Source organism: Nanorana parkeri, unplaced genomic scaffold (genome assembly GCF_000935625.1).
Source record: "Nanorana parkeri isolate BGI_ZX_2015 unplaced genomic scaffold, ASM93562v1 scaffold231, whole genome shotgun sequence".
Classification (NCBI taxonomy): Eukaryota; Metazoa; Chordata; class Amphibia; order Anura; family Dicroglossidae; genus Nanorana; species Nanorana parkeri.
Genome location: NW_017306499.1, coordinates 410,276 through 421,307, shown reverse-complemented (window position 1 = coordinate 421,307; position 11,032 = coordinate 410,276).

Genomic DNA, 11,032 nt, shown 5'->3' with positions numbered 1-11,032 from the left:
TCACCATAAGCCATCATTCACACGAGTAACAGCCGGCCCGTACAGATCCGTGCTACGTGCACGGCCGTATCGGGCCGCTCCCGGGAAGGACAGGTGCTAATACTGCACTTTTTTATTTTTCAGCAGACGCTAAATAATCAGCCATCCACTAATCCTGGGAATGATACGTGAGTAGCAGAACCCTTACTGAGGTAATGCAGCTCATCAACAGAGTAGGTGCTACATTTTAACTGTTAGTGGGCTGCCATTGAAAATATTCCAGCATACAGAAAAGCCAAATCATTTCAAAGGGAAATATATAATAACGGATTAAAGAAGATAAACACAAAATACCATCTGGACCAGCTAAATGGAAGTAAGCACTATAGGCCACACAGGGTGTTCCGGCTTCTCTCACTGTAATGCAATCAAGTAAGGAAAAGATCTCTCAGATTTCAGTGCAAACACCTCCTGACACCAGCAGTCTGAATAGGGGGCTGGTGTGCTTTCCTGCACCTGTTCTGGGCCGGAACACCCCCCAACCCTACAAGCAATCCAGCTTTTGTTGATAGGTAAACCTCACCTAAAATATCATTCAGCAAAAGTAACCATTCACACCTGAGCATTTTGTTGTGCATTTCTCAAAATGTGACAATGCTCAATGTGAAGAATCCACACATTGATGGGCAAAATCACACGTCTTGGGCCCCATAGACTGCAGTGGGAGCTCCTGAAAAAACATGCATTACACACCTTTTTTGGACAATTTCACACCTAAGCCCGTTTACATTTGCGACTTGCAACGTTACGTTTATGTGGATTTGTTTGTTCATCGTGTATAAGGTACTCTGTTCATTTCAGCAGGCTGCACTATGCATGACAAACACGGCAAAGAAACCTATCTACCTTTTTGAACTTTTTGCAATTTTTCTTGAGTTGTGTTCGAAAAACACAGTTCTTGCTTGGCAGATTCAGGGTCCCATTTCACATGGGCATTCCGAGGAAGGGGAAGGGGGTGTTGGCTGGGTCGTGCTGTCAGAGTATTCTGGGGGCGGGGGGGGGTCTCAGTGAAAGGGGGGTGGGGTTTCACACGTGCTGTCAGCGGCTCTGTCCAGCATTACATCACTGGTTACCAGGAACTGAGCAGGACGCCAGAGTGTTCCACCTCGCTCCTGGCAACCAGTGACATCAGTGAGCTCTTAGCAATCTGGGATGATGTGGCTGCTCTCCCCTACGCACGCAGCCTCAGGCTGCCTCATTATAGGGCGGCCCTGAGTCCGCCTGTCAGTTTTTTGGACGTTTTGATCAGCAGTGGCTCAATGCGTGAAAGGCTAAGTAGCAGAATTTTGCAGGTGTTCACAAGTGTGAATAGGGGCTAGAAATGTTCTCCTTCTCATAGTAAATAACTTTCCATTGGTTAAACCCAAAAAGCTAAAGCCTGAAAATGCCAGAAAAACGCGTGCAGCAACGCAAAAATGCTTAAGCCCTTGAAAGTGCTCACACCAGGGGCTTAGCTAGACAGAAATGGGGTCCGACGCCACCTTCTGCACACTATGAGTTATTGCACATGACATCTCAACTATAGCAAGATGATTATCATTGTGTGTAGCATTGTGCGTAGCAATTGCTAGTTAATAATAACATTATAATCATGAGTGATGATCTATAAAACAAAAAAATGACCACGTGCTTTCATTCAATGAGTCTCATCAAGGGTACTGTGTGTATGATGTATGATGAGTACTCCCACAAACAAAGAGCCATGACTGGGGTACAGTTTAAATTATAAGCATCTTTTGGGGCACACACAGATGTAAATGGCTCTACATTCTCTGTAAAGTGTTTTAAAAATAAAGTATCTGTGATTTCTACATTTAAAAGCTTTTTTTGTTTGTTTTTTTTGTTACCAAATGATTAGTAAACTTATGCACATACTATTTTATCCCACCCACCTTTCCTGTACTATATGGCTATACAACAAATGGAGGGTAACATGAGAAAATGTTGCAGACTCTTTCGTTCTGCACTTCCACGTTCTGTCCTTTAGCTTACAGGGTCTTTACTCCACTCAAAGCCTGACGAAGTGCATTGAGATATTCTTTCAATTGGGCTGTTTATAGTCTGGCCTAAGGTTTATAGTCTGGCCTAAGGAGCCACACAGGAACTCATGCATTATGTTGCATCTATGTTTATAAATGTTTATTAAAAATTGTATGAAACCGTGTAAGACATATTGCATATAGGAATGGCTGGTACGAGATTATATACAGTATATAAAAAAAAGAACTATATATCATACTAAATTGCCTCTCCCAGTGTCACCATTATATCATTGCATCACAGTCACATTGACTCTCTAGATGCATTTGATAGGCACTGTAAGCCACTACTTTTAGAGAACAAGGAAGACACAATGTACAATGTATGACATAAAAATGTAACACTAGCCTCATATATATTCCTAGATAACATTATATTTATCATTGCCACTTTACATCACTTACATTATGTTATATTGTATATGATGATAAAGAACCAGCCAATTAAAAACAACTGAGCCATCTGTGTAAACTATAAATCATCCATTCAAAGCCCAACATCAAATCTCCTTTTTAAACAATAGCTAGAAACATTTCCTGCAGAAAACTATTTCACATTTCCATAGCTCCGACTGTAAAGAACCCTTTCCACGTGTTGAGGTTAAATCTCCATTCCTCCAGTCTGAAAATCAGCCCTTGTACCTATCGTAGCGCCTTTACATTAAATTTACTATATGGACCACTTATGGTCTCCTTTGTAATCCCAATGTTGTGCTATTGGCAACTATACTTTGCTTTATATTATGATATAATGGATAAAATAATCCATTGTTAATGATAATGGTTCTGTTAATGGCTCATTTTGGAAATGTGTATTGCTCTAAGAAGACCACTTTGTCTGCCTGATTTATCAGTGTGATACAAGAGCCACACCTAACTGGTTAATCATGTGGCCAGGGACTTTAATGCTCTTAAGTCCGCTAAGCGTGAAAAATACATTAGTTCTGTTCACCTAGACTAGTCGGCCATTGTTATGTGCTGCTAATGTTCAGATGCAATTTTAAGTAGGTAAACAAAGCATTGGGTGAAATCCTCTAAGTGTGGTTGAAGCCTGGGCTCTGGATTCTGGACCTGTTTTATTTAGGGGTTATCAGCTGACAGCTGCCTGCATTTGTCTACAATCTCAGCGTCCAGTATGGAAGGGAATTTATCAAAACTGGAGCAGCTGTGCATGGCAACCAATCAGCTTCTCTCTTTCATTTTCAAATCTTAACTAAACAAACTGAAGAGAGAAGCTGATTGGTTCCCATGCTCATCTGCTCCAGATTTTGTCTGCTTCAATTTGATCATTTCCCCCCAATATATTTTTTCCTTATACCCTTTTTTAAATAATTTATAATTGTTTGAAGTTCACAATATACAAGAAACATAACATACACCACCATTGACAAAATAACAATATAATCTTACAAAACAAATCACATTAAAACAAATACATTCAAAAAAACACCACCATCATGTTTATACCTATTTACCTAGGGAAGAGAGAGGGGAAAAAACAGAAGGGGTTTTTTTTTTCCCTTTATAATCTCACTACTATATGTCTCAAAAAATGTTACCAATTCTTTATATACAGTATAACACCTATAAACCCATGTGCTTATACCCTTTTTTTAAGGAGAACTCCAGACAGAGCACAACATTTAGAAATACATATGCATTATGAATAACTATTTATCTAAATCTCCTTTTTTGAATGTATGTTACAGGTAAAGTTACTCTGGTAGTACAGGTGGAATCTCAGGTGTCTTAGGGCAGATTAACATACTGTATGTGTGTTGCTTTAATACGTGGTAAAACGTGGGTTTTCGTAATGCACGTTAACACAAAGAAAAGAAGCAATGGCAGCTGCTAAAATTGGTTTGAAACTAGGGGGAAAGGTGCCCAAAGTGAGGACAATATGCAAAATATTACAAAAGGTCCCCAGCACACTTTCAAGCTAGCCAGCAAAATAAAATGCCTGAACCGCTTCAGCTACTCAGGTTAAAAAAAAGTTTTTGTTACATATATTTGCAAATGCACTTTGAAACCACACTGCTATATAAAAACATCTCTGATAAGTGTGTTCCCTAAGACCCCTTTCAGACTGGCCCCTTCAGTTCTTATCTGCAGGGGATCCATGTACAGATCCCCTGCTGATGGGATTGGATATCACTTTTGTGGGATCCGTCTCTCTCCAGTTTTTTCTTCCATCTCACGATGGAAGAAAAAAACTGAACTTAGTGGACTCATGTTAGTCTATGGGGAAACGGATGTAAAAGTACATGTGTCCCTTTACATCGATTACCCCCGATCCGGCACGGTCAGGCCAGTCAAAACAGAAGTCTGATCAGTTTGTTCTTCCGGAACTGGTCGAGCCGTGGGTAACCTGATGTAAACAGACGCATTTCCTGAATTTGGTGCGCGTTCACAGAATGCCTAGGTGTGAACAGGGACTAGGGTTTCAGGCACCTAGAAGTATCACACTGCTTTTGTGCTCAATTATGGTAAAAGGATGTAAAAAGACTGGACAAAGATTCACTAAACACGTGTTGTAAGAAAGAACCCTTATAGGGTCTCTGAATATATTGTGTTGTCCTTCAGTGATTTATTCCTATACTTCCGAGTATTTACATATGTATATTCTGCTTTAGACTACCAGTTTCTAGAATTCTTTTGTATGCATGAATTCTTGTCTGCAGGATGAGATTGAGGCCACACATAGGCTGGGATGATCCTGTAAATATCCTCACTGAGCCTTACACTGCATGATACTGTACAGCTCTCAAGGGATGTTAACCTTCCCATCAATGTATAATGTTCAACTTCTATTTAAACCCTCAGGATTATAATACCCCAACATCTGGTTTCCCTCTGCATCCCAGCTCTGCACATGTGGAACTCATAGTATGATTCTATCTCTACGACTCTAAGGTTTGATGGGAAAGTAACATTTTTCTAAGCCTTAAAGAGATATTTCCACATATAAATTAGAACGATCTGTTTTCTTTCTGGAAACGAATTAATAGATGTCACAGGATAAATAGTCTAAAATTCCTGCCCTAAATTCTTTAGTATTTGTTAGTATTGTTGAGTGGTTAATTTGAATGCTTAAACTTATAATATGATTTTAAATCATCTCAGTGCCTTTATAAGGGAAGGTATAGTGTACTTGTTGTTTATATTTTTTATCTTAAGTAACTTTTTAAAAATAATTTTACATTTTATGAGCCTGCTCGTCCACATTTTTGTTATTGTACTGATTATAGATATTTGTATATTAGCCACTAGAGGGAGTGCTCAGTGCAGTAACAGTGTCTCATTCCTAAAAACTGTTAAAGTGAACCTGTGCCCAGATCATGCACATTAAAATATTTACATATTCTTATTGAACAGTAAATAAAACGCAAACCCTCATTCATCTTTGTATCTACAAGCATTGTGGAGAAAATTGATTTTCAAAGTTGACAATAAAGGCCGTGAAATCTTTTAATGCAAACAGCCAGCAGATAGGCGTAGGCTGTACACCCCCTATGGACCAGATCAGATTTTCCATTTCTTCTATGGGCTTTTTTATTCAACAATAAATTTGTCATAACTTAAGATATAACAACGGAATACATATATCATTTTATAAGGAAAAACTAGGCTTCTTTGGTGATATTGTCTGGAAAAAAATTGTTATGCAATCCATAGACTAAAATTGTAACAAAACTAAAAAAAGCACTTTCTACTTTTCTACTTTGATCGGTGTTACTTTAAAACAATTGTTACTGTAGATACAAATAATACATTTACTTCTGTAGTTTGTCCTGTTCAAAATGGCAGTAAAATATGATTCTGGTACAAAGTATTACAAAGTTATTTACAAATGAAATAAGGACTTTTTTATTACCAATTTTGTGCTATTTTAATGCAACACTATAAAAATAAATTTACAAAATGAATAAAAACAAAAAAAGTTTATAATAATGGTTAGGAAAATACAAATGAAAAAAAAAATATCAAGATAAAAAAAGTTAAGGGTATAAGGGGAAGAAGGGATTACGTTATGCTAATTATGGTTGATTAAACCCTAATTAAACAGGAGCAAATTTTATTTAAAATAAACAACCTTTTTTTTTTTTTAAACTTGTCATGGTACATTAGCTGACATCATATGCTGATGGAAGCTCATCTGATCCTTGATCTGCAGATGGAACAGAGTAGATTCAACTATCTCAAAGGTGCACTTTGAGATAGTATGTCAGCCACGCATGGAGTGCATTGGTTTCAATAAATTGGCTAGCTCACATCGTGCAGATCGCAAATCAATAGCTTATTGCTGGGCTTCAGGAGCCCAGCACTGACAGCTATGGGACCGGAAGTGATGTAATCTGCATCGCTCCCGGTCCCATAGTACGGGGAGGGAATCGGTGAACGGACGTTCGCTGATCTCCTCCCCAGCTTCCCCCAAAACCAGAAAAGCCGTTCCCGGGCTCCGCTGCCCCTCACGGTGGGTGTGCGGGCCGTTACTGGACCAGAGAATCGATCGTGCAACAGCAGAGTCGTCAGATCGCTTCTATTGTAAAGCCGATGGTCGGCTTTACAATTGTAAACAGAGTCCCGGCATCTTTAGCCGCCGGGAGTCTGTTTAAACGGGCCTGGTGCTAGTGAGGTACTATGGACGTCTCTGTTTTTTCAGCGTCTCTAGCCCAAACTTAGTTTTCTTTAGCCAGTCTGAGCACCTATTGTTTATGTCATCATAGTTTGTTGGGTTTTCCCTATAAGCCCACGTTATTGTTTGCTTCTAAAAGTACAGAGCAAAAGGAGCGCCTCCATAGTGTAAAACAGATTTAATAAAGGTAAAATACAGCTGGAAATGTACTTACAAACGACTTGTAAAAAACAAGCATTGACTAAAACGGTCTCAAGTGGATCAAGATGGACAAACGAAAGAACGAAGTGCAGAAATCGGAAGAGTAAGTGTTCAAGCCAGGGCCATCTAGACACTGATCTTCCTCCAGTTGACGCGTTTCAGAGGTTACACCTCTTTCCTCAGAACCTAAACTATTGCTTGCTACTGTATTGGTTTAACACTCTCTTGGCCACATTGCTTTTTGGCTTTGTTGGTCTTTCGCTGCAGCTGTCAGTTATTCATAATTAAAAGGGGGGACATCCACAAGCGCGAATATTAACATTTATAAAATATTGTTTGCTACTGCCTGCTACTGGGGAGTGAGAAGCTACAATGTTGTAGGTTATGAACATTTATTTCACCTTGGCCAGTCACTGAGAGTTGATGCTAGTGAGGTAGGCTGGGGAAAAGGATAAATACTTGTGTTACATTCTATAAGGGTCATTGTCCCAGTGTGAGGGATCCTTGTTTTTGCCTCCCTGGGGAGGGTGTAAGCCCAGAGGTCTTTGCCTCACAGACCTATTTCCTGGGGAGGATAAAGCTCCAGAAAAGTCCAGTTCTTGCTTCTCGGTCCCACTGCCTGGGAATGGAACCTGAAAAAGAGTTCTAAGAGTCTTGCTTAGTCAATTGTTGATCCACAACTAGACTGTGGGAGAGGCTAAAGATCCATAAAGGTAGCTGTCTATCTGACCTATCTAATGTGTATTAGCCTGTGGCAGATACTGAGAGTCCACGTAAGATACTACAGAGTGTAAGGATTTTTTGCTGCTGTTTTGGGGGATCCTTTACTCCCAATCCTCTGTGCCCTAGATGTTTGAGACAATAAATTGTGCAAAAGAAGATTGATGGAGTAGAATTCTGTTGGTTGGTTGCCATTGGTAGGTTGTTGAGTGTTTTGGATGCAGCTAAAGGGCTAGTTACCAGCGGAAGGGCAAGGAGGACCCTATAATATCCATCAGCTCCTTAGAGGGTTGTTGCTACAGTGGCATGTTAGTAAAGCTGGAAGGTAATGAAGCTGCAAAATTAAGATATTTTATGGGATTCAGCATTGTGAAGGAAAAGTTTAAAGAACTGGGATATTACCAGCACTTTTGTAATGGCATGCTTGTTAAAATACTCCTCGACATTGATCCACCAGATTTTTAGGTAAAACATTAGTATAGCAGCGGCCTGGCTAAGTCATATTTGCACATGCTTTTCTTGTACTTTATGTTAATGATACTGACCAAGCAATGTCAGTTAAAAAAAAAAAGAAATGTGAATCCATCAGTTCTAGTGAGAATAAAATATGTCAAATCTCTGCCTGAGCCATGTTGTAATAGGCTAAAAATGTGTTTGTTACCTAAGCTTAAGAGTTAATTAGTACACAGCAGGGAGCTCATTATAAAAACAATGCAAATCATCTCAAGCGCTATGTAAGGCCTGAGGCGAGAAGTAAGGTGAGAAGCCACTTCAACAAATTAGCAATATCCAGGTAATCGGTGACAAGTACAACTGTATACACATCAACTACTCCTATTTCTGATTTACCATCTGCCTGCACAATATTGACAGGGTTCTGCATGAGAACCTGCACACTGTCTGCACTGTATAACTATCATCAAGATAGATACATTTTTGCTTGTGGGTTAAGATATGTTTTAAAGTGGAATTCCAGCCATTAAAAAAAGTAAATAGAATGGAGAGGCTTCAAACCTCTTTTTTCAACCTTTTTTTTGTTGCTGTCTATGCCTCCATCGATGACATTTCCCACCTTACAGAGGTTCTAACCTTTCCTCACTATACTAATAGATGGGCTTTTTTTGTTAGCCTCTTCTCACATTGTGTCTTGGTAACAAACCAGAAAGTGAAGGGAAATTTTCTCAAGGAGGATGCAGATAGCAGTAAAATATTGACAGGGGTTTTAACCCTTACACATTCTATAAAAAATAGTAGATTGAGATCTTCTTTTTAGCATAATTAACTTTTTAATGCATTTTGTCAATTTGAATTCAAGGATTGGACTCTACATAGGAATGAATGAAGAAGGGAATACAGAGTACAAACTATCAATAGAACAGAATGTGGAACAGAGTATGACGTATTGACTCACCATAGGAATGAATGGGAAAGGGAGTACATAGTGCAGACTCTTCATAGGACTCTTGCAGACTCTTGCAGACTGAATGAAAAATGGATAATGGAGCATGAAGTCTTGTTAGGATTGAATGGAGGGAGAGTACAAGGTTTGGTCTCTCCATAGGATTAAATGGAGAAAGGATTACAGAGTACAAACTCTTAATAGAATACAATGGAGATGGACGTACAGAGTTTGGACTCTTTAAAGGAATGAATGGAGAAATGAATACAGAGTACGAACTCTTAAGAGAACAGAATGGAGACAGGCATAGGGAGTATAGACTCTCCGTAGGAATAAATGGAGAAGGGAGTACAGAATAAAGACTCTTCATAGGATTGAATGAAAAACGGATAACAGAGTATGAAATCTCTTTAGGATTGCCTGGAGGAGGAAGTACGGAGATTGGACTCTCCATTGGATTAAAAGAAAAACAGAATGGAGATGGGGGTACAGAGTTTGGACTCTCCATAGGATTGAATAGAGAAATTAGTACAGAGTACAAACTCTTAATAAAACAGAATGGAGATGGGCACATGGAGTATGGACTCTCCAGAAGATTGAATGAAGAAAATAGTACAGAGCACAAACTCTCAATTGAACAGAATAGAGATGGGCGCATGGAGTATGGACCCTCTCCCTAGGATTGAATGTAAAAAGGAGTACAGAGTACAAACTCTTCATAGGAATGAATGGAAAAGGGAGTTACAGATTATGAATTATCCACAGGGCTGAATAGAGATTCCCAAAATAAAATGCAGCTAGATTGTTATAGAATGAATGGTGACACATATATATATATGAAATTGGAAAATCACTAAAGATGGCAGTTACTGTCTGTCTGCCACCAATAATCCTCCTGGATCAACTAGGATTGTTCTTGATCTCTTTGTAGATTGGTTGTAGTCTGTAAACTCCAGGTAATAGCAGATGATTAGAAAACCTGAGACATATACTTTATTTTCTTTGGTCGACTTTGACCAAATAACGAATCTAGAGAAAACAAAATCCTAAAATATATTCAAAATCAAGTAATATATTGAGGGTCAACATAACATGGAAACAAAATAAAAATGATTATTCTAAAATAATTTAATTTAATATTAAGCACAGAACACTAACAGGGTACACAAAAGGGTGAAGAGTTTGGAGAAGACACAAGGGAACAATCTAGAACAACATAGCTGAACTGGAAAGTGAGCTGAATTGGATAATTTTTCCAAATCAGCTATTTTGTCCTAGATTGTTCACTTCTCCTGCCTTCTCCAAACTCTTCACTCTTTTGTGAATAACCCTGTTAATCAAAACTAAAAACAGAAACTATTAGATGAAATAATGAAAACATACTTAATTTGAACCCTAGGTTCCAGTCGCTATCTTGTAGGCTCTAGTGATGTCACTGTGCCTTAAAGCATATGAACCTGATTACTACAATCTCATTAAAGCTTTAAGATGTTAATCTAATTTTAACACTTATTTTCAATATTTTTAGATGTGCATATTGTATTAAAATAATTACTGGGGATCCCGTCCTGTAGGTCCTTCTTCTGGGCACTTCCTGTTGTGGGGTGACAATGACCTGGGGTGACAATGACCATTAGTGTTCCCACATTGTTATCCTGTCACACGGTTCCAAATGGAGACTACAAGTGGCTATTTCAGAACCTAGGCATGGTCCACAGTTGACAACATCTGAATACCAGCCCACAGAAATGCCACAAACATAGTTCCCAATTGTCCCTCATTTTGAGGGATTGTCCCTTTTTGGAACCAAGTCCCTGTCCCTCATTACGCCTTAGTGGCCCTCTTTTTGGTCCAATGTATCAAACTCTATACAAAATGTATTATGAAACTTTCAAAAGTGTCACTACACCATAATACACCAAAGAAAAAAGGGTTAAAATTGTACTTTATTTTGAAAAAAGAATTTTTTTCTGACATATTACCATATATATATATATA